Raw genomic sequence first — 24,205 nt, forward strand, 5'->3', positions numbered from 1 at the left:
ACCGCGAAGCTCCCCTGACGAAGCGGGCCCAGTCCCTGACTCGCGGCGCTCGCCGGCAGCAGCGGGGCGGGCAGGGGCTCCCCGGACACCCCAGCCCGGCCGGACGCGCGCCGACCCCCGCCTCGCCCCGGCGAGTCCCGGGGCAGGATTGCGTCATTCATTCACGCGGCTCGGGAACCGGCGGCCGGGGAGGACGGGGGACTACTCAGGCGTACACCGGGAAGCGAAAGCCTGGAAACCCCACGAGCGCTTCCCCTGCCGCGACCGCGAACGCCGCCGGCCACGGACAAGGCCCGGCTCGGGGACCTGAAGTCGGCACCGGAGCGCCCGGCACGCGCCCAGACTCACCCGGGGCTGCTGCCCCTCCGACTGCAGGCAGCCGCGGGCGCGCCCCGACCTGCAGCCGCGGAGCTCCGAGGGGGCGGCCTGCGCAGCCGCGTGAGGTGAGCCGGCAGCGCGGCGGCCTCCGGGCGGTTTTCCCAGCGGCCGACCGCACAGCCGCGCCGTGCGCGGCGGGGCTGGGCAGAGCGCTTGGCCCCGCCCCTGGGCGGGGCTTCCCTGAGCCCGCCCCCTCCGCCGCGGACCCGGAGCCTCGCCACCTCCCGGCCCCGCCCCTGGGCGGGGCTTCTCTGAGCCCGCCCCCCTCCTCTTCACGTGGGAGGGGCCGAAGCGCTCCCCGCCCGCCCCACTAGGAATGAGGGTAAGAGAAAGCCAGGGCCTTCTGGGCTCCTTAGGGACCTTTTTTGCAATTAACGGAAGCTCCTAGGGATCTTTTTTGAATTCACGTTTGACCTGTTCTAGGAATGTAGGTCTCCAAGGGAATTTCAGTAACTACTTCTATTCATATTATGTATCAACCATCAGTTAAAAATATATACAGTATAGGGTCGCCTGGGTGGCTCAGTGGGTTAAGCCTCTGCCTTCAGCTCGGGTCATGGTCTCAGGGTCCTGGGATCGAGCCCCGCATCGGGCTCTCTGCTCAGCGAGGAGCCTGCTTCCTCCTCTCTCTCTCTCTGCCTACTTGTGATCCCTGTCAAATAAATAAAATCTTTAAAAATATATATATATACAGTATCAAAAGCAAAACTACTTATATTCGCGACTAAAATGCAGAAAGCTATGAGTGACAAAATGAGTCTGATCCTTTTCCTTTTCTTCTTTCTTGTCATCTTATTTTCTTCTAGGTGTCACTTGCCGAGCTACTTTTAAGTTGACTATAATAAATAAGGGGTGGGCACCTCCAAACATTTACCTTTGGGTCAGCTGGCTGAGCAGGACAGTGAGGTGCCGCCCTAAACCTCAGGCGCTAACAGGTCAGGTTCCCTACAAGTGGTCACTCAGGGAGAGGGGACGCAATTGCTGGAGCAGGACACTCGGTCACCACATCCCTGCCCTTTGCTACAGAACCTCTCAAAACACAGCTCTATCCGGAAACAAGAGCGCTGCTGCTCTTTAGCCAGGCGTGCCCTTGAAGTTCAGCAAGAAAATGGTTGCAAGGGGGTACCTGGGTGGCTCAGCGGGTTAAGCCTCTGCCTTCAGCTCAGGTCATGATCTCAGGGTCCTGGGATCGAGCCCCGCATAGGACTCTCTGCTCAGCGGGGAGCCTGCTTCCTCCCCTCTCTCTCTCTGCCTACTTGTGATCTCTATCTGTCAAATAAATAAATAAAAATCTTAAAAAAAAAATGGTTGCAGGTTTGGGGCACATCTGATTTAATTTCTCCCAGATGTGTCAAAGAGGGTTCGGATTTGAAGAATGGAGAAGTGGAGTTTTGATGTTCTGAAATATGAGGTAAAAAATGATACCACTGATGGGGGAGGGTAAAATAAGGGGGTCTAAAATAGCAATCTAGTTAAGAACCTGTTTACATTTTGTAGTAATTTAGAAATCAGTATAATAAAAGATGTTAAACACTAAATATTTGTATATAAGCATAGACGGTAAATGAGTATTTCTAGGGGGAAAGAAACCCAAGTACAATAATATGGAAAAGTATAATTAATTCCTGCTATTATTCATATTTCATAGATGCTTAATATGAAACAGATTTCAAATAAAATATTTGCACTGAATAAAATCTGTCAGCTACTCATGGTCTCTGTACCTACCTCATAGTCACATCTGTACTAACACTTGGGTCATGAGGTAGCAGTGTTCTACAACACAAACCACACTGAAAAAAAAAATGTCCAGAGGAAGCTAATGGGTGGTCACAGATACATGAAAGAACCACAAAGTAATCTTGCCTAACAAGTCCTAACTATACAAGGAGATTATAATATGCTTCATTGATGTTCTTCAGGAACAATGTTAAATAGCACATGTAAGCCAAATGCAATGCGGTATTATTTGCACAGCTTTAATCGTAATTGGTTAGTAAAAAGTAATACAGGTAATACTAGTAGTGTTCCTGAAAGGTTTCCTATATGTCACATTTTTACAAACTAACATATTCACTGATGATTAACTGTGTTAGGGTCATGTACTTTTTTTTTTTAAGATTTCATTTATTTATTTGAGAGAGAATGAGAGAGTAAGAGATGGGGGAGGGTCAGAGGGAGAGGCAGACTCCCCATCAAGCAGGGAGCCCAATGCAGGACTTGATGCCAGGACTCCAGGATCGTGACCTGAGTAGAAGGCAGTGGCCTAACCAACTGAGCCACCCAGGCACCCTAGAATCATGTACTTTTTAAAAATAATTTAACGCTAATAAAATAGCCTTCTAAAATAGAGTAAGTTGGAACAATCACTCCAGAAAACAACATGATATCGTTCAGTAACACTGAACATGCACATTTCCCATGACCCAGCAATCCCACCTCTGGAATGCTCTCAGATGAAATTCTTGCACATGCGTAGCAGGAGTCACATCTAAGAATGTTCATGATACTGTATACATATAAACAGTCATTGACCAGAAATGTAAAAAAGAGAGTATCATTTAATATCATAAAGAACTTACAACATAAGATCCAGGATGGTAGTTATTTCTGGAAACAGGAAAGAAAATGAGACCGGGAAGAAATTATAGATTTCTTTAATGGCAGTGAGTATATATACTTTTATATCTGTGTGCATATATATAAAATATTTTATGATACATGTGATATTTGTATATCAATACATTAAGTACCAATACATTGAAATACCATGTTTTAAAAGAATATAGTTAAAGAAAAATACAACTTAATGTAAACACTGACATTCAAAATAAGTCACACCATGCACATATGTCCATGATACGTCCTGTGAATGAGGCAGACTGCAGAACAATATATATTGGTCGATTCCCATTTCTGAAAGAAGAAAACACTGTGCATGTCAGTAGTAATTCTGGTGAGCAATTAATCCTGGGGAGTAAAAGGAATGAAGAATTTACCTTTCTAATTTATTTGGTTTCATATTGGTTGAGATTAGTTTAAAAATATTTATTAGTTTTGTAATGGTTTGTGAATCAATTAAAACTAAATGCTTTAGGAGCAGGGAGCATGAACTACATGAAGGTGGCCAAAAGGTACAAATTTCCAGCTATAAAATAAATACATTATGTGTACGTAATTAAAAAGAGAAAAACTCGGGTTTTTTTCCTCCCCATGTAGGAAGCAAAACCCAATTCTTTCCTCCTATGTTGACTTTTACTACTTACACAAAACAATTTACTTCTGGTCATGAAATGTGGAAGTTTCACCAGCTGTGTATCCTATTATCCTATAATTTAACTCAATTCTGACACTATCTTCTCAAACATAATATCCCACAGGTTAAGGGCTCAATCCCACAAGACTGCCGCCATCCGAACACACATTTCAGATACCAGTTATCATCTGTGTTTCCGACCGACTTGCTCTAGATTAGAGGTTCCAGCGACCCCCTCCTTAGGTCTGATTGATTTGCTGGATCATGTACTTTTTCAGAACTCAGAAACACATTTACCAGCTTACTACAGCATAGAGACGGACAACCAAACGAAGAGATACACATAGGGTGAAGTCTGGGAGAGTCTCAAGTGCTGGAGCTTCAGTCCCCATGAAGCTGGGGTGTAGCACCTCAGGGTGTCATACAACCTGGCAGCTCTTTGAACCCCATACACTTTTGGGTCTTATGGAGTCTTCAGAGGCATGATCGATCAGTAACTCCATTTTCAGCCCTTCTCTCTTCTCAAGAGAATGGGGGCACGGCTGAAATTTCCAAGCTTCTAATTATGGACTGGTCTTTCTGGTGACTAGGTTTCATCCAGAACCCCACCCAGAGGTGCTCCATGAGAACACAAGATGCTCAGGGCATCTGGGCGGCTCAGTGGCCTGTCCAGCTGAAGCAGGAGCCACAGAGGAAACACACACATTGCCACCCGAAACATGGGCGAGAAACACCCTGGTTCTCATTTCCTCTCGTCAGGGTTTCTCTTGGCCAAATCTAGCTAGAAGCCAGCTGACACGGGAACCTAAGGGGAAATGTATTTTCCGTAGGGGTCAGACAGAACAGAGCAGAGGAAGAGCAAGGAACAGATATGACAAAGGCAGGCCAAGGAACGGCGCAGATTACAAAGACCTACAAATGAGTAATAAAAAACTAATTCCAGGGGCGCCTGGGTGGCTCAGTAGGTTAAGCCTCTGCCTTCGGCTTGGGTCGTGATCTCAGGGTCCTGGGATCGAGCCTCACATAGGGCTCTCTGCTCAGCGGGGAGCCTGCTTCCTCCTCTCTCTCTGCCTCTCTGCCTGCTTGTGATCTCTGTCTGTCAAATAAGTAAATAAAATCTTTAAAAAAAAAAAACTAATTCCAGTAGAAAAATGGGCAAAGAACATGAATATGCAATTCACTAAAGGCCAATAAACAAACAAAAAAACCTAATTAAACTAGTAAAGAAATTCAAAGAAAAATAATGAGTTACAAATTTTTTCACAGATACACAAAGATGAAAAAGGTTGATTAGGATGCAGGAAAATGGGCCCTTATCGGCAGTGTGAATATAAATGCATGCAATTTTTTAACTTCTAGTTACCCATCCCAAAGAGCTCAATCAATGCAGAAATATTTCTCTTTCAGGGTGTTCATTAGATAAGTTAAACAATTTACGTTATGTATATACCATATGGTATATATATGTATGTACGGTATATATATATTATAAAATAGAATACAGCATAGCCATTTAAAAGGATGATAAATCTATATTTATTGACAAAGAGCTTTTGGACAAATTACTGAGTAAAAATGCAGAATATAAAATAATATATACAGGATGAACTTATTCATATAAATCTATATGTAACTGGAAGATACTTGAAATGTTTACCAAAATGCTGAATGGCTGCCTCTCGATGACTTTCACTCTTCCTTATACTCTTTTGTGTTACTTGAATCTTCTACATGGTTACGCATTAAGTATTACATTTGTCATTAGGGAAAACATAAAACTATCCTTATAGTGGAGAAAAACAGGAACCCTTACATTATAAAGCAATATGATTACAATATAAAAAGTGCAGCCATTCATGACTGAATCTTCCCTCTCCTCCTAGAAATTCTACAAAGCAATGGAGAGTTGGTTGAGGGGGACCTGAATGTCCTGTATTCCACAATACTAGAAGAAAAGCCACTAGAGACTCCAAGGCCTGAATAAGGGCCACCAACAGCAGCGGAGACTGGGCAGCAATGCATGGGAAGTGGCACTTGGGAGGACTTAAGGGAAGGAGCAGCAGCAGATCCCAGAAAACACCAGAAAGCAGATTCCCTGAGGATGAGAAGTTCACATGAAAATGAAAATACCTGTTGCTCAAAACAACCAGAGCACACACAGCGATGAGAAGTGAGGTTGCACTGAGGCTGCTAGGAACCCAGTAGACAGAGAAGGTACAGAGTATCCAAAAGAATGTCTTGGAAACCAAACAAGATAAATCGCAGAAAGTAGATAAACAGCTCACCTCAAATGCAGGCACTGTGTTTCCTGGGTGCAATGACCAGTGACAATGCCAGAGAGCACAGGCATGACAGCAGGTACGGGCCGGTTTAGGACAAGGAAGCAAAGGAAGAGAGGCTGCACAAAAGCTGCTAAGAAGCCACATTGAATGAGGCGGTGTGACCATGGCAGCTAAAAACTTTGGCACTGTTCAGCCTGGAAAACCACCTTGGGCCCTCTTGCCCCTCCTTCACAGGAGATCCCTGAAAATCATGGCTCCTAGAAAACACAATTCATTTAAAAACGGATTAAAAATGGGCGCCTGGGCGGCTCAGTTGGTTAAGCGACTGCCTTTGGCTCAGGTCATGATCCTGGAGTCCTGGGATGGGGTCCCATATCAGGCTCCCAGCTCAGGGGAGAGCCTGCTTCTCCCTCTGACCCTCCCCCCTCTCATGTTCTCTCTCTCAAATAAATAAAATCTTTTAAAGAAATGGATTAAAAATAAAGAAGAACAAAGTGACAAATATCTTTGTTATGAGTTAAAACTGTGTAATCCAAAATTCATATGCTTAAGTTCTAACCTCTAGTACCTCACAATGTGAAAACCAGTTGGAGATAAGGCTCTCAAAGAAATGATGAGGTCAACATGAGGTCCTTAGACTGCCCCCTAATCCAGTCCAACTGGAATCTCAAAACAAAGAGGAAAGCTGGACGCATGGAGAGACACCAGAAAGGTGAGTGCACCCAGAACAAAGATTCTAGGAGGACACGGTGAGAAAGCAGCCATCTGTAAGCCCAAAGAGAAGCCTTAGAAGAAACCAAACATGCTGACACCTCGATCTTGGTCTTCTAGCTTGCAGAAGAGTGAGAAAACAAACTCGTATTGTTTATGTCACCCAGTCTGTGGTTTTTTGTTATACAAATTAATGCAACTTTTCATACAAAATTCCTATATAAGAATGGTAGAAAAGGACAGCAAATCTTACCTATAGCTAAAAGTACACACCAGAAAACTGTTAGTCACAGAAAAGATGAAAACTAAGACTGATTATACATTCTGTTTTGATATTAACAAAAATACAAAGGCAGGAGTTCAGGGAAGAGATGACATGAGAAGAGGAAGACAAAAGACAAAACAAAATCTAAGGGAAAAGTCGAAGGGGGAAAATAAAAAAATAAAGATAAAACTAAAAAAGGACACAAATAAATTAGATACTATGAAAAACTCACTTACCAATACAAAGGATAAAACTGAGCAAAGCAAACAATATATAATGAAAGAGAATTAAGCAAACTATATAAAATAATGAAAGAGAATAAAAGAGAAAATGATAGAAAATGGGCAAGGGAGATGCAACAAAAGCATAGCTGAACTTCCCAAAGAAAATAACCAAACGTGAGAACAAAATAAGTATTTAAAGGTACATAAATAACAGCTACTGGATTTAAAAATAAGGAAAGATACCGTTGAAGAAACCATCAACAGCTTCCTGCTCACCTTGGTGGGAGGCAGTGGCCGAATTTGCATCAGCTCTTTGTCCTCAAGATCCTCCTTTAGCTCCTCCCCTTCCTGGACCTAGAGTCATAGCTCCAGGCCAAGGCCTCCCTGATCTTTCCAGCATCTGAAGGACACTCATCCCATCAAGATGAACCACAGTGTGGTCCTCACTTCTAAAAGCCATTTGAAAGCAAGAGCACTTGCCCCTGCCAGAGATAATGGTCTCTGAATCAGGCCCAGAGGAATGAAATGGGGGAGTCGTGAGAGACGCAGTCTGGAGATCCATAGAGTTCTTGTGGATCTAAAGATCTCCCCAGGAGAGGAGTTAAGATGGCAGAGGAGTAGGGGGACCCTAAGTTTGTCTCATCCCTTGAATACAGCTAGATAGTTATCAAATCATTCGGAACACCCGAAAAATCAGTAGGAAGTCTGAGAAAACAAATTCTGCAAGTCTCCTGGGAGAAAAGCCACCACTAATCCGGAAGGTAGGAAGTACAGAGATTTGAATCCGGTGTGCGATAGCTAAGGCTATGGTGGCAGGAAGAGAGCCTGCCTAAGGAGACCACCCCAAAGTATTAAAAACACCAGAGCCAACAGTAGAACCTTTAGAAGTTGGCTGCAGTGGGGGACGTGCCTGGCTTCAAGGTGCTCAGGTGGCGAAGCTGGGTGGGATCCAGGCTGTGACGGTGCGGTCTGAGGATCGTCAGCTTCGCAAGAATTGGTGGTGCCTGCGTGCCGAATGGTTCCCAGGCACAGGAGCGTGAAAGCCCGCCGAGAACAGCGAGTCCAGGTGCCAACTCTCTGCTCTGGGTTGTCCTAAACTGCGAACCGCTGAGCCGTCCTGCGACCACTTTCATGGGTCTGGTTCAGCAAAAGGCAGAAAGGTGGCGAGACACCCCCTGGGCGAACAGCCTGGGTCTACACCGCAGGAGTCCCTAAAAGTTAGAGTTTGGGAACTCAGTGCATGCCCGAGATAAATATGCTCAGACACAGGCAGAGTGAACACTGAGTTCTGACAGAAACCCAGTAGACAAGAGTGATGGATTGCTCTCCTGTAAGGGCTCACTGGAGAGTCCAGGATGCACATTTTTCAGCTCTGGAGCTGGAGAGCTGGGCAACAAGACGTCCATCCCACCCATCAGTACTGAAAGCCCTCAGGGAGCCAAACAGCACAACCTAGTGGACTCCAGAGCTGCTTACACAGAGCCCTGCCTCCCTGTGCACTGGAGGCCCATTTCCACAGGACAAGTTCACCTGAGACCGTGTAACAGGTCCCTCCCGCAAAAGACCAGCACAACAACTCATTCACACCAAGTTCACTGATCACAGAGGGCTGCAAAGCTTCAGCTTACATGTATATGTTCTTTATTTGGGGATCTAGTTTATTTTTTTAAAGATTTTATTAATTTATTTGACATAGAGAGAGAGACCACAAGTAGGCAGAGAGGCAGGCGGGGGGGGGAAACAGCCTCCCTGCTAAGCAGAGATCCCAATGTGGGGCTCGATCCTAGGACCCTGAGATCATGACCTGAGCTGACGGCAGAGGCTTAGCCCACTGACACCCAGGGGCTGGGATCTAGTTTCTTTTAACAAGCAGACCAAAACACACCCAGGATCTAGTTTTTTTGTTTGTTTGTTTGTTTTGTTTCTGTTGTTGATGATGCTGCTGCTGTTGGTTTTTTTTTCTTTCTTCTTTTATTTTCTGGACAAAATGATGAGACAGAGAAATTCACCACAAAAGAAAGAACAGGAGGTAGTACTCACAGCCAGGGATTTTTTTTTTTTTTTAATTTATTTCACAGAGAGAGAGATTACAAGTAGGCAGGCAGAAAGAGGGGGAAGCAGGCTCCCCACCGAACAGATAGCCCAATGCGGGGCTCGAACCCAGGACTCCGAGATCACGACCCAAGCTCAAGGCAAAGACTCAACCCACTGAGCCGCCCAGGCCCCCCTACAGCCAGGGATTTAATCAATATGGCTATAAGTAAGATAGCCAAACTAGAATTTAAAACAACAATTATAAAGATACCAGCCAGGCTTGAAAAAAGCATAGAAGTCACTAGAGAATCTCTTACTGCAGAGAAATAAGAACTAAAATCTAGTGAGGCCAAAAGTAAAAATGCTATAACTGAGATGAAGTCCCAACTGGAGACCACACAAATGAAGATGAAAGAAGCAGACAAGTGAACCAGTGATCTACAGGATCAAACTACAGAAAATAATGAAGCTGAAAAGAAAAGGGAAAGAAAACTATTACATTATGAAGGTAGACCTAGGGAACTTAGTGATTCCGTAAAGCAAAATAATATCCATAATACAGGAGTCCCAGAAGAAGAGTGGGGGAAAAGGGACAGAAGTTTCACTTGAACAAATTATAGCTGAGAACTTCCCTGATCTGAGGAAGAAAACAGGCATTCAAGGCAAGAAGCACAGAGAACTCCCTTCAAAAACAACAAAAATAGGTCAAAACCTCAACATATTATAGTAAAAATTGCAAATTACAAAAATATAGTGAAAATCCTGAAAGTAGTCTGGGACAAGACATACTTAACCTACAAAGGCAGGCATGTAAGGCTGGCAGCAGGCCTGTCCACAGAGACCTGGCAGGCCAGAAGGGACAGGCCCAATATATTCAATGTGCTAAATGGGAAAAATATGCAGCCAAGAATACTTTCTCCAGCAAGGCTGTCATTCAGAATAGAAAGAGAGGTAGTTTCCAAGACAAACAAAAACTAAAGGAATCCACGAACACTAAATCAGCCCTGCAAGAAATATTAAAGGGGACCCATTGAGAGAAAGAGAGACCAAAAATAACAAAGACTGGAAAGGAACAGACAATCTACAGAAACAGCAACTTTACAAGTAATACAATAGCACTATGTTAATATCTTTCAATAATCACTCTGAATGTAAATGGACTAAATGCTCCAATCAAAAGACACTGGGTATCAGAAAGAAAAAACAAAACAAACAAACAAAAGAACACATCAATATGTTGCTTACAAGAAACACATTTTATACCCAAAGACACCTCCAGATTGAAAGTGAGGAGGTAGAGAACCATCTATCATGCTAACGGACATCAAAAGAAAGCTGGGGTGGCAATCCTTATATCAAACAAACTAGATTTTAAACCAAGACTCTAATAAGAGAGGAAGAAGGACACCATATCATAATAAAGGGCTTTATCCAATAAGATCTAACAATTGCAAATATATATGCCCCTAACTTGGGAGTGGCCGAATATATAAATCAATTAGTAATGAACTTACAGAAGGTGCCTGCATGGCACAGTCGGTTAAGCTTCTGCCTTCGACTCAGGTCCTGCATTAGGCTTCCTGCTCAGTGGGGAGTCTGCTTCTCCCTCTCCCTCTGCTGCTCTCTCTCTCTGTCAAATAAATGAACTCTTTTTAAAAAGAGCTGAAAAAAATAACAAATTTAAAGAACTCATTGATGATAATACAATAATAGTAGGGGGAATTTAACACCCCACTCACAGCAATGGATGTGGATTCATTGGATTCATCTAAGCAGAAAATCAACAAGGAAATGAGGGTTTGGGGGGTTTTTTGGTGGGTTTTTTTTTCCATTTTAAAAAAAGTTTTCAAAGATTTTATTTATTTGAGAGAGAGAACACACAAGAGAGAGCTAGAGAAAGCATGAGCAGGGGAAGGGGCAGAGGGAGAAGGAGATAACCCACTGAGCAGGGAGCCAATGTGGGACTTGATTCCAGAACCCTGGGATCATGACGTAAGCCAAAAGCAGACATTTAACCAACTGAACTACCCAGATGCCCTGAAACAAGAGCTTTGAATTACACACTGGACCAGATGGACTGAACAGATATATTCAGAGCATTTCATCCTAAAGCAGCAAAATATACTTTCTTCCCAAGTACACATGGAACATTCTCCAGAATAGATCACATACTAGGTCACAAATCAGGACTCAACCAGAACAAAAAGGTTAAGATCATACCATGCATATTTTCAGACCACAATGCTATGAAACTTGAAGTCAACCACAAGAAATTTGGAAGGACCACGATACATGGAGGTTAAAGAATATCTTACTAAAGAATAAATGGGGGGTGCCCGGGTGGCTCAGTTGGTTAAGCATCTGCCTTTGGCTCGGGTCATGATCCAGGGGTCCTGGGATCAAGACCCACATCAAGCTCCCTGCTCAGCGGGGAGCCTGCTTCTCCCTCCGACCCTCCCTTCTCATGCTCTGTCTCTCTCTGTCTCTCTCACTCTCTCAAGTAAATAAATAAAATCTTAAAAAAAAAAAAAAAGAATGAATGGGTAGAAGGAAATTAAAGAATTTTAAAAAATACATGGAAACAAATGAAAATGAAAACATGACAGTTCAAACCATTTGGGATGCAGCAAAGGCAGTCCTAAGAGGGAAGTATATAGCAATACAAGCCTTTCTCAAGAAGCAAGAAAAAGCTCAAACACACAATATAACGTTACACCTGAAGGAGTTGGGGGGGGGGGGCAGCAAATAAAGCCTGAACCCAGCAGGAGAAAAGAAATAATAAAGATTGGAGCAGAAATCAATGATGTAGAAATAAAAAAACAGTACAACAGATCAATAAAATTAGGAGCTGGTTGTTTCATAAAAGAATTAGAAAGACTGATAAACCTCTAGCCAGACTTATCAAGAAGAGAAAAGACCTAAATAAATAAAAAATCATGAATGAAAGAGGAGAAATTACAACCAACATTGAAGAAATACAAACAGTTCTAACAGAATATCATGAGCGATTATATGCCAACAAATCAGGCAATCTGGGGGGAATGGGTGCATTCCTAGAAACATATAAACTACTAAAACTGATAAAGGAAGAAACAGAAAATGTGAACAGACAGCAAAGAAATTGAACCAGTAATCAAAAATCTCCCAGAAAACAAGCATCCAGGGCTGGATGGCTTCCCAGCAGTTTTCTACCAAACATCTGATGAAGAATTAATACCTATTCTTCTGAAACTGTTCCCAGTAGAAATGTACGGAAAACTTCCAAACTCATTCTATGAAGCCTTAATCCCCAAACCAGACAAAGATCCCACCATAAAGGGAATTACAGACCAATATCGCCCATTTTGCATGGATGCAAAAATTCTCAACAAGATACTAGCTAATAGGATCCAACAGTACATTAAAAGAATTATTCACATGACCAAGTGGGACTTATTCCTGGGCAGCAGGGGTGGTTCAACATCCACAAATCAATCAATGTGATATACCACATTAATAAAAGAGAAAGGATAAGAACCATACAATCTTCTCAATAGATGCAGAAAAGTCATTTGACAAAGTACAGCATCCTTTCTTGATAAAAACTCCCCACAATGTAGGGATAGAGGGAATACACCTCAACATCAGAAAAGCCATATATGAAAGACCCATAGCAAATATCATCCTTAATGGGGGCAAACTGAGAGCATTTCCCCTAAGGTCAGGAGCATGATAAGGATGTCTACTCAACAAAAAGCAATAAAAGGCATCCAAACTGGCAAAGAAGAGGTCAAACTTCCACTCTTCAGAGATGACATGAAATGTAGACTTCACCCAGTCCCAAAAGACTCCACCAAAAAAGTGCTAGAACTGATACAGGAATTCAGCAAAGTTGCAGGATATAAAATCAATGCTCAGAAGTCTGTTGCATTTCTATACACTAACAATGAAGTAATAGAAAGAGAAATCAACGAATCAATTCCATTTACAATTGCACCAGAAACCATAAGACATCTAGGAATAAACCTAACCAAAGACATAAAGGATCTGTATTCTGAAAAGCACAGAATATTTATGAAAGAATTTGAGGAAGATAGAAATAGAAAAACATCCCATGCACATGGGTTGGAAGAACAAACATTAAAAATGTCTATGCTACCCAAAGCAATCTACACATTCAATGTAATCCGTATCAAAATACCACCAGCATTTTTCACAGAGCTGGAACAAACAATTCTAAAATTTATATAGCCAAATTTGTACCCAAAGTAACGTTGAAAAAGAAAATCAAAACTGGAAGCATCACATTTCCAGACTTTAAGCTGTATTACAAAGCTGTAATCAAGACAGTGTGGTATGGGCCCTGTTTTTGACACAGAGATCAATGAAACAGAAGAGAGAACCCAGAAATGGATGCTCAACTCTATGGGTACTAATCTTTGACAAAACAGGAAATATTCAATGGAAAAAAGACAGTCTCTTCAACAAATGGTGTTGGGAAAATTGGACACTCATGTGCAGAAGAATGAAACTGGACCACTTTCTTACACCACACACAAAAATAAATTCAAAATGGATGAAAGATGTAAATGTGAGACAGGAATCCATCAGAATCCTAGAGGAGAACACAGGTGACAACCTTTTTGACATCAGCCACAGCAACTTCTTGCTAGACATCTCTCCAGAGGCAAGAGAATGAAAAGCAAAAATGAACTATTGGGACTCCATCAAGATAAAAAGCTTTTGCACATCAAGGGAAACAACAAACAAAACTAAAAGACAATCTATAGAATGGGAAAAGATATTCACAAATGACATATCACAGATAAAAAGTTAATATCTAAAACTATAAAGAACTCATCAAACTCAATATCCCAAAACCCAAAAAATTCAGCTAAGAAATGGGCAGAAGACATGATAGACACTTCTCCAAAGAAGACATCCAAATGGCCACCAGACACTTGAAAAAATGCTCAACATCACTCAGCATCAAGGAACTACAAATCAAAACCACAATGAAATACCACCTCACAGGAGTCAGAATGGCTAAAATTAATAACCCAGGAAACAACGGATGCTGGTGAGGATGTGGAGAAAGGGAAACCCTCTTGTGCTCTTGGTGGGAATGCAAACTGGTACAACCATTCTGGAAAACAGTGTGGAGTTTCCTCAGGAAGTTAAAAATAGAGCTACCCTATGACCAAGCAATTGCACTACTGCATATTTACCCCTGGTATTTATAAATAAATAAATAAATAAATCTTTAAAAAAGAATTTTCAGATTGTATCTAAAAGTGAAACCGAACTGTATGCTGCATTATTGAGGCTCACCTAAAAGTAATTCAGAAGATTGAAATAGGATGACTAAAGATCTGCTAGTCAAGGGCAAATAAAGGAAAGCAGGAGTAACAATTTTAATTGACAATGAGGTAGAGGCCAAAAATCTTTAAATGAGAAACACTGCTTACAGCTTCAATTCACAATGAAGAGAAAAGGTATAAGTATCAGGAATTACGTTGTATAATATCATACTCATAAAGCAAAAATTACAAGTGATATAGGGAGAAATAAATTTACTCTTGCAGTAAAGGAGTTACTTTTAATGAGTACTCAAACTTAGAAAAACCTTAGTAAGTTTGACCACATATAAATAAAAACGTTTTGGGGCGCCTGGGTGACTCAGTGGGTTAAAGCCTCTGCCTTCGGCTCAGGTCATGATCCCAGGGTCCAGGGATCGAGCTCCGCATCAGGCTCTCTGCTCATTGGGAAGGCTGCCTCCCCGCCCCCTCCCCCGCCTGCCTGTCTGCCTACTTGTGATCTCTGTCTGCCAAATAAATAAATAAATAAATAAATCTTTTTACAAAAAAATAAATAAATACAATGTTTTCACATAACAAAAACCAAAAGCAAACTTCATAAAGTTAAAAGGCAAATCTGTTGATTCAAGGGCATGAAGAATCCAAAGTGGTCAAGTGACAGTCTTAATTTCCAGTTCATTGGAATTATTACTATGTCTCCTATTAGAAGCATTTCTCCCTTTAGAACTAAGACCAGTAGCCTAGTAGAGTGCAAGTTTATAGGGATAGGTAGCAAAAATTTTACTGGGTTACTAGCGGTGCCATTTCCATTTCCATCCCTTGACTCCTAGACTGGTGAATGCCTGCTATGAGAAAAACAGCACCCTATATTGGACATTGATTCAGAGTATATAAGCTCCCTGGAGAGCCTTTCCCTCGGCCCCACTAGATACTGCCACCTGGCTGGCACTGTAACTGAATCTGAAATGCCATCCCACCAAAATCAGCTACTGAGGATGGTGGGGAACATTGTAAGACCAGTGCATTCCATTACCATGGGCCTATTGCCAAGCTTCATTTGCTATAAAGTTGAGTTCCTTCACCAGAAGCAACGCTGTGTGGAATACCATGATGGTGGATAAGGCATTCAGTGAGTCCACAGATGTTAGTTTGGGCTGAAGCATTATGTGCAAGGAAGATAAACCCATGTCCAGAGTGTCAATTCCAATAAAAACAAATCATTGCCTCTTCCATGACAGAAGTGGTCCAATGTAATCAACCTGCCATCAGGTAGCTGGCTCATCACTCCAATGAATAGTCGTATCAGAGATGCAGTGTTGGTCTCTGCAGACTGAGCACTTGGCAATGGCTATAGCCAGGTCAGCCTTGGTGAATGAAGTCCATGTTCTTGACCCCATCATAACCTCCAACCTGCCACCATGGCCACTCACTGGGCAAAGACAGCAGTGGCTTTAGGGGCCAACTGCTATTATTAAAATCCTCCTCTGCTGTGGTCACCCTTTGCTGAGCATTTATACGGGACACAGATATATTCATGTTTTTCACCCATTCAGAAAAATCAATGTATCTCTTTTGCAGACTTCCTTGTCAGCAACCTTCTAATCATGTTCCTTCCAAGTCCCTGACCACCCAGCCAAACCACTGGCCACAGCCCATGAATTGGTATATAATCACTCATCAGGCCATTTCTCCTTCCAAGCAAAATGAGTAACCAGATGCACTGCTTGAAGTTCTGCCCATTGAGAGGATCTCCCTCTATCACTGCCTTCATGGATGTACACAGCTGCCCACTTTTGGGTGGTGCCTGCATATTCTGCAGAACCATTTGTACGCCAGGACCAAGTTTTCTCTTCCTCTGTCATCTGATCAGAGGGAACTTCCTATAAAGCCACAGGTGCAGGCTGGGACAGAGAAGGTAGGACAGCCGGAGTTAGGACCATCAATATTTGGGCCACTTCTTTATATAACTACTTGTGCTTCCAGGACCTACTGGGATATTAGTCTAGTTATAGTTCTAGAAGCAAAGAGGGGCGGTGGGAGTGGGTTCTGAAAAGAATCAGCAGTGTCTTCCAAGGCAACTGTCTTGGGGCAGACCATTAGTTTCCTAGTGCAATGCAGGATATAGCTCCACAGAGAGGGGTTGACAGGCTGCTTCTACCAGCAAAGAAAGTACAACTGAATTTACAGGCCCGGTGTCCCAAACTTCATCAGGGCATTCTCATACACCCCATTCCAAATATCAGAATCCCATTCCTTCCTCGCCGATGCCTCCACTTTTCAATTCACGTTATAATTTGGCTACGAACACGATGAGATTCTGGGTTTGGTTTTCAGCAATCTCAGCTCTGCAGCTTTAGGAGTATCTTTCAGCATAGACATAGAAGCTCTCAATCATTTATACTGTTCTTGAGCCAGGACTCTGAACCCTTGATCTCGTCCATTTTCCCCCTACTTTGTTCACAGTGACATTAGAAGCAACAGCAATTTCATTATACTTGTTGGTTTGACAAAAATGTTTGAAGGTATCACACACAGTAATCCAGATCCTTGCCCCTCGTGTTTGATTAGGAATATCCAATAGTGGTATTTCACATATTCCTGTTTTCCTATCATGTCACAGATTTTATCATTACTTTTACTCTTTACTACTGGAAACACAATCCTTAGCGTCTTTAAAATCTGATCAGATCAGAGAGCCCATTCTAGAAACCCCAGAGCCTACTCAGAGAATTTACCCTTAAGATTCTGCTCCCTTAGAACCACTCTTAGTATCAAAATCCGTATTAGTCAGGAATCTCCAAACAGAACCAACAGGATGCATCTACACATCTATATATCCATCCATAGCGAGGGCATTATCTACCGTTGAGATTAAAAAAGAGAAATTTAAGGAATTGGCTCATGTGATTGTGGAGGCTTCACGAATCCAAAACCTGCAGTGCAGGCTGGCGGACTGGAGACCCAGGGGAGGAGTCGCAGTCTGCATCCAAGGCAGTCTGCTGGCACAATTCCTTCTTGCTATAGGGAGGTCAGTCTTTATTCTATTAAGGCCTTCAACTGATTGAATGAGGCCCACCCATATTATGTAGAATAACCTACTTTTCTCGAAGTCCACCAATTTTTAATATCATCCAAAAAACCACATTCAGAATAACATTTGACCAAATATCTGGGAACCAACATGGCCCAGCCAAGTGGACACATAAAATTAACAATCACAAATGGTTATCTCTTAGGGAAGTTTATGAATTTATTTAAAATTTTGTTTTTGTTTTTTCTATGATGATCATATATTATCTTTCTAATAAGTAAATATATATTTTTAGTAGTTTTTTTAAAAAAATTTGCGGGGCGCCTGGGTGGCTCAGTGGGTTAAAGCCTCTGCCTTCGGCTCAGGCCATAAACTCGGGGTCCTGGGATACAGCCCCGCATCAGGCTCTCTGCTCAGCAGGGAGCCTGCTTCCCCCTCTCTCTCTGCCTGCCTCTCTGCCTACTTGTGATCTCTCTGTGTCAAATAAATAAGATTTAAAAAAAAATAAAAAAAGATTTGCTTTGGGAAGTCTTCCCTAGTAGCACAGCACTCAGAATATACCATTATAGCTGTAGAGAACATTGTGTATATTGTGTGTCCTACTGTATGTTTGTCTAATAGACTAGGAAGGCTCTACAGGAAAGAGCCTCCACTGTTCATGTGCGTATGTTTACCCCAAGCACACTACTCTGCTACACTCAAAGAATGAATGGCCAATAACAGAAAAAATATTACCCCAAATCCATACTATTATTCCACCTACCCATTCTAAACCTGACCCACTTCTGGGATTTCTTTGACCTCTTCAGACTCCTAGACTAGAAATGGTGACCACGTAGTACATGTTTCAAAATTCTGTCAACTTTATGTCAAGAATGCCTGTAGCCCCTGGCCTTTTGCTATCTGTATGTCCACTGCTTTGATTTGAATATCACACTTATAAAACATGTGTTTTATTTAAAAAATAATACATGCTTATTTCTGAAAGCGTAGGCCAAAAGAACAGATTTTTCAAAACCATATAATTCTATACTTCATTTAGGAAAAACAAACATGCAAAATAGCCAGAAAACTTCTGAAGAAAGATTGAAGAGGATGCAGCTCTACCAAACTTTGAAACATATTGTGAAACTATAGTAAATAAAATATGGTGCTCCTACTTATATAGACTTAGCTATGAATTTAGTCCAAGGTGGATCCAGGTACGTTTGAGAACGTAGCATATGCTAATAATTGCATTACATATTAGTGGTGGAAAATATGAATTATTCTGGAAAAAATTTAAACTGGATTCTGTGTGAGCTCTTTCCAAATACCGATAACCAATTCAGTCCTCAGATACCAACATTCTTGATTCTCCAACACCAACTGGGTATCCAGCAACTCAATCCACTTCCAATTCTACCTGGAATTAGCCCAGACCCTGCAGTGAAGGGCTCACTTCCAGAAGATTGCCTCCACTTCAGACTCCAGGTACAAGTTCCAGGTCTACATGCTACCTCCATTTCTGTCTGACTTGGCTGCAAATTTGGGGGTTCCCACAATTCCCACCTCAGGTTTGAAAAAAAATTTTTTAAAGATTTTATTTATTTATTTGACAGAGATCACAAGTAGGCAGAGAGGCAGGCAGATAGAGAGGAAGGGAAGCAAGCTCCCTGCCGAGCAGAGAGCCCGATGCAGGGCTCGATCCCAGGACCCCGGGATCATGACCTGAGCCCAAGGCAGAGGCATTAACCCACTGAGCCGCCCAGGTGAACCAGGTTTGAAAATTTTTGAGACTGACTCAGAACTTGGGAAATCACTTCACTTAGGTTTATGGTTTATTATAAAGGATACAACTCAGGAAGAAACCAAATGGAAGAAATGCACAAGACCAGGTACTGGGGAAGAAGCACAGAGCTTCCAAGCCCTCTAGGTACACCACCCTACCAGGATATCAATGTGTTTACCCACCCCGGTTATTCAACTATTTTTATAAACTATCTGGTGTCCACGTGCCTCCCCCAGAGGATGGGGGCATGGGACTTAGAATCCCCACCCTGTAATCACTGTTTAGTCTTTCTAGTGAGCAGTCCCCATCCTGAGGCTATCTAGCGTTCTCACCTTAACTTACATCATTAGCACAGGCTCAGGTATATTCTAAACGAAATTGTTATGGATAACAAAATTACTCCCATCACTCAGAAATAGTTAAGGACTTCTGTGCCAGGAACCAGGGACAAAGACCAAATACATATTTTCATAATACCACAGATTCTTATCACATTCCTTACTAAAATAAATTTCAAATGAATCAAGGATTAAAATGAGAACGAAAATCTTAAAAATACAAAAAACATGGAAGAATTTTAAGAATACTTTTTAAGAGCATAAGGCCTGTTTTACACAGTAGAGCACAAAATCTAATGCCCATAAAAGGAAAAAAAAATACATGTGACTACAGGAAAAGAATTTTTTAAATTTTTAATTGGAAAAAAGGCACACATACAAACTACTGTACAAATAGTATTGAGACAAGTTAAGTGCAACACAGAAAACATAAACAGCTCCTACAAATCCACAAGAAACCAAACAGGAAAGCAGACAAAAGGCATGAATAGTTCACAGAAACAGGTCACATCTAAGATACAGGCTCACCTTCACTCTCAATAAACAAAACTTTAAGATACCATTTTTCACCTATAAGACTGGCAAACATAGTAAGAAAATGTTAAACACGTTGATGTATATTCTTCTGGTTCTTTATTGATATATATACATATATACACACATACACTTGGAAGTCTTAAAAACAAGACACTGGACACACTTTGTATATTTCATATTTCCATGTATATACTTCTGCATCTCCCTTTTGTGGCTACATAAATTTGTGAAGCTTTGCAAAAATAAAAATATTCTGAGATTTTTAATATAGTTAGTATTCTGATGCATATCCTTGTTTTGGTATAGATACATGGGGAGTGGTTACAAAAATGAGAACATAAAATTTACACCATTTAATATGTTTTTCCCTCTTATCAAGAACACCTCTTTATGTCATTAAATATGCCTTCATCACCTTTGCACAGACTTTTCAACATCCTTCTTTCTGATTGCCCTATCTTTAGTGTTCTCTCTTAGTTCATCCTCCATCCCACCTCCAGAGTCATCTTCATCACTAGTTTGTTAGGTTCCCACTGCTGGCCCAGGTGTCTTAACCAGGACATGACAGCCAGGAAATACTACTTCTCCTGATTTGTCTCTTGCAACTTTCTTCTCTCCATCCTAAGTATACACCTTTCAACGGGCATGCCAGTTCCTTTCACTGTTGCTCTGTCTGGAATCACTCTCCTAAGTCCTCTTCTTGCAAACATTATCTATGTGTCTTTCAAAATCCCATCAGCCTCATCTCCTCCAAGAAACTTTCCTTGGTGCCCAAAGCTAATACCTCTGTGCTCACTGTACTTCATTTCTCTTAACTATAACATCTTACAATTTATGGTCATTCACCTGTTTACAAGTTTATCTCCTTGTAGGCCATGCCTGTTGAGGATTAGGCATTTTATTTATTTCTATACACACTGGATGGGAATGGGGATAAGAATGAGGACTGAAGTGGTCCTTGAAGAGTGTTCCTAGCACTGAAAAATTCAGAATGACCAGGGAATGCAGTGAGTAAGAGAAAAAGAGAAAAGGGTTTTAACCCAGAGGGGTAGGCACAAGGTGTTGCTGATTCTGGAAGCAAATTCAGACGTTTATATTTCAGTCTAAGGTCTTAAGGATAACAGGGATTATAAGCAGAGCTGTGGCTCATAGATTTACTTTTGATAGATTGCTCCAGTAGCAACATGGGGAAGAAAGGCAGAATGATTACTTAGGGCACTACAGTAGTTGTACAGGTAAGAAATCATCATGGCCTAAACCTGAGTGGTAGAAGTGGGGATGGAGAAAAATGGATATATCTAGAAAGTGAAAGTGTTCAGGGAGTAAGTGGATGTGGGGGGCTGGGGCAAAGGGAGGAGTCAAGGGTGAAATTTAGGTTTTTGACCCTCTACTCATACAGCACAGCATGACCTTGTTGGTCATTTAACCTTTTGGGGTTGATTTAATCATCTATGAAACTGGCTTAATTATACCTGACCTATTAAATGGCAAAGGATTCATATTAGTGAATGAAACACTACATGTGAAGTCCCATAAGAATTATATAGCTTTAAAAAAAAAAGAATTATATAGCGTAATTATACCATATGAATGCAAAAGTGGCAATTACTTCACACCTTCCATGTCAGGTATAACACAAAGCATGTTACTTACAAATGCAATTTCATTTAATTTTTTCTAAGATGTTACTTATCCCTACTTTATAGATTAGGAAATAGAATAAAAAAAAATTAAATAACTTGTCCAAGGTCACCTAATGGTACATATTGTCAAATTAGAATTTTTTTTTTTTTTTTTTTTGCCAAACTAGAATTCAAACTCAAATTGTTTGACTCTAGGATTCTATTACCACCACTTTGCCTCAAAATTCCTCAAATTTTTATTCCTCATTCCTCAAAATTTTATTCTTTATTGAAATCCCTCCGGAATCAAATGGGTAAATATCTGCTGTCGCCACAACTGCTTCAATTATGATTGAAATGGAGCTGCTCCCACATGACCCTTTGTGTGAAATTCTCCCAAGACATTCTAGCGTTTTCCACTCTACACATACATTAGCATACAGGCAACACTCCCTTGCTACATTCTTTTGCATGGTATAATGAAAACAATTAATTTGCTTCAAAGTGTGGCAGTGGAGACGAGCAGAACGCTATATGCAAACAGACTGCCTCTACAGGGATCATGTGGATCTGTTTTGCTGAGACTGTCTGGTGTCATGTTAGTGGAGATGCCTAATAAAAATTCCATTCAGGGGCACCTGGGTGGCTCAGTTATTAAGCGTCCGCCTTTGGCTCAGGTCATGATCCCAGGGTTCCGGGATCGAACCCCACTATTGGGCTCCTGGCTCGGCAGGAAGCCTGCTTCTCCCTCTCCCACTCCCTCTGGTTGTGCTCCCTCTCTCGCTGTGTCTCTGTCAAATAATAAATAAGATCTTTAAAAATAAATAAAAAATAAAATTCCATTCATCGTGGATTTCTTGCATCAATTTTGATTTTTTTAAAAAATATTGCATTAAAATATTATCGGTCTTGGGTGCCTGGGTGGGTCAGTGGGTTAAGCCTCTGCCCTCCGCTCAGGTCATGGTCTCAGGGTCCTGGGATCGAGCCCCGCATCGGGCTCTCTGCTCAGCGGGGAGCCTGCTTCCTCCTCTCTCTCTGCCTGCCTCTCTGCCTACTTGTCATCTCCGTCAAATAAATAAATAAAATCTTTAAAAAAAAATATTGGTCTCAATGTTGGCTTTTGGTGCCCCTTTCATTTTGTACCTCAGGAGACCCACCCCCCTTTCCCTACCTGCAAGCACAGGCCTGAAAACCGCACAACCTTCCCCGCGCTCGCCCGTAGCAGCCAGCCCGTCCGCACACCCGAGGAAGGTACTCAGCCCAGTAAGTGACGCTACGACTCAAACGCGTACGGGCTTTTCCGGTTCTCAAGCGTAAAGCCACTTCCGAGCAGGACACACCAGGGTATTCTCGGCAGCTGAAGAGCCAGAGACCGGGAACGACCCAGGGGTCGCCCAGCGAATGACCGGTCAACCGCGTCACTCTCGCCGCGAACACCAGCAGCCGTCAACGGGAAGGCGGCGTCCCTGCGCCTACCGCTGCGGAAAACCGCCGAGACGAATAAACGGGCACTGCGTACTGCGTATACACCAGAGACCGGCATCCGCGCGGGGGAGCGCTCGCGCCTCCCTGGCCTTATCTGCCAACTCGGGCAGCATCGGAAGTTCGGAGACTCCGAGGGTGACGGCGGAGTCTGAGGAGGCTGAGGGAAGGGCAAGAAGCCCACTTTTCACCACACCCTTCGGCCCTTTGACCTCTGACACTTTCCTCATGACCCACAAAAATGCGGACCGAATACGGGCGCTGAGTACCGGGAACCAAAGGGCCGCACGCACCCTTCGGAACTGGTCGTGAAAGGGGGTCCTCGCCGACAACGGGATCCCCCCCACTCCAGCCTCGAAAACCCGCCTCGGGGGCGCCCGCGTGGCTCCGTCAGGGCAGCGTCTGCCTTCCCCTCAGGTCGGGCCCCCAGGTGCTGGGATCCAGTCCGGCAGGGCGCCCTCCGACCACTGAACGAATGAAGAACACCCGCCTAGAGGGCAGCGCGTCCTGGGAGGCGCGGGCCGCCCGCCCGGCTGCTCCTCACCCAACAGCTTGCTAAAAAGGCACCGCGCGCCCGCGCTCTTCATCTTCGAACCCCTGAGCACTGGGCGAGAGACACGATCAGACGCACCGCCGTATCCCCACGGCACCGAGAACCCCTCCCAGCCCGCAGCAGTCCAGAAAGCGCCGCGGACAGGACGGCGCGGACAGGACGGCGCGGACAGGACGCCGAGAAAACCGCGCGGGGGGGGGGGCACCCTACACCTGCGGCCAGAGGCCTCCACGAGAGCCGCCCGTTCTGCCGTCACGCCCGGACGCGCGCGGCCCACAGGCCCCGCCGCCGTCCCCAAGGTCCGGGTCCGAAAAGCCGGAGCCCGCCGCCGCCGACACCCGACCGCCGCCCTTACTGCCGGGTAATAGAGCCCTCCTCCGCGCAATGGCTGCCGGGCGGCCGCGAGGGGCGGGACCGTCGGGGC

General features: G+C 43.1%; 2 protein-coding genes across 7 annotated transcripts in view; both read right to left on the reverse strand.

Annotated features, from left to right (window-relative positions):
• The window catches only part of SEPTIN14 (septin 14), a gene marked incomplete at both ends in the record, with an annotated part of 375,063 nt that overhangs the window by 270,212 nt on the left and 80,646 nt on the right, over nt 1–24,205 (reverse strand). The window lies entirely within an intron of this gene.
• The window catches only part of PSPH (phosphoserine phosphatase), a 42,075-nt gene that overhangs the window by 17,238 nt on the left and 632 nt on the right, over nt 1–24,205 (reverse strand). Inside the window, exon 2 of one of the 6 annotated variants that reach the window (XM_080830911.1) lies at nt 10,665–10,780. The gene's annotated coding sequence lies outside the window, so the exon portion shown is untranslated. Of the gene's footprint in view, nt 1–348; nt 555–10,664; nt 10,781–23,993; nt 24,161–24,205 lie in introns of those variants that run through there. The other 5 variants (XM_080830914.1, XM_080830912.1, XM_080830910.1 and 2 more) reach the window with 5 other exon arrangements.

The sequence above is a fragment of the Martes martes genome (genome assembly GCF_963455335.1).
Source record: "Martes martes genome assembly, chromosome: 18".
In the NCBI taxonomy this organism is placed as follows: domain Eukaryota; kingdom Metazoa; phylum Chordata; class Mammalia; order Carnivora; family Mustelidae; genus Martes; species Martes martes.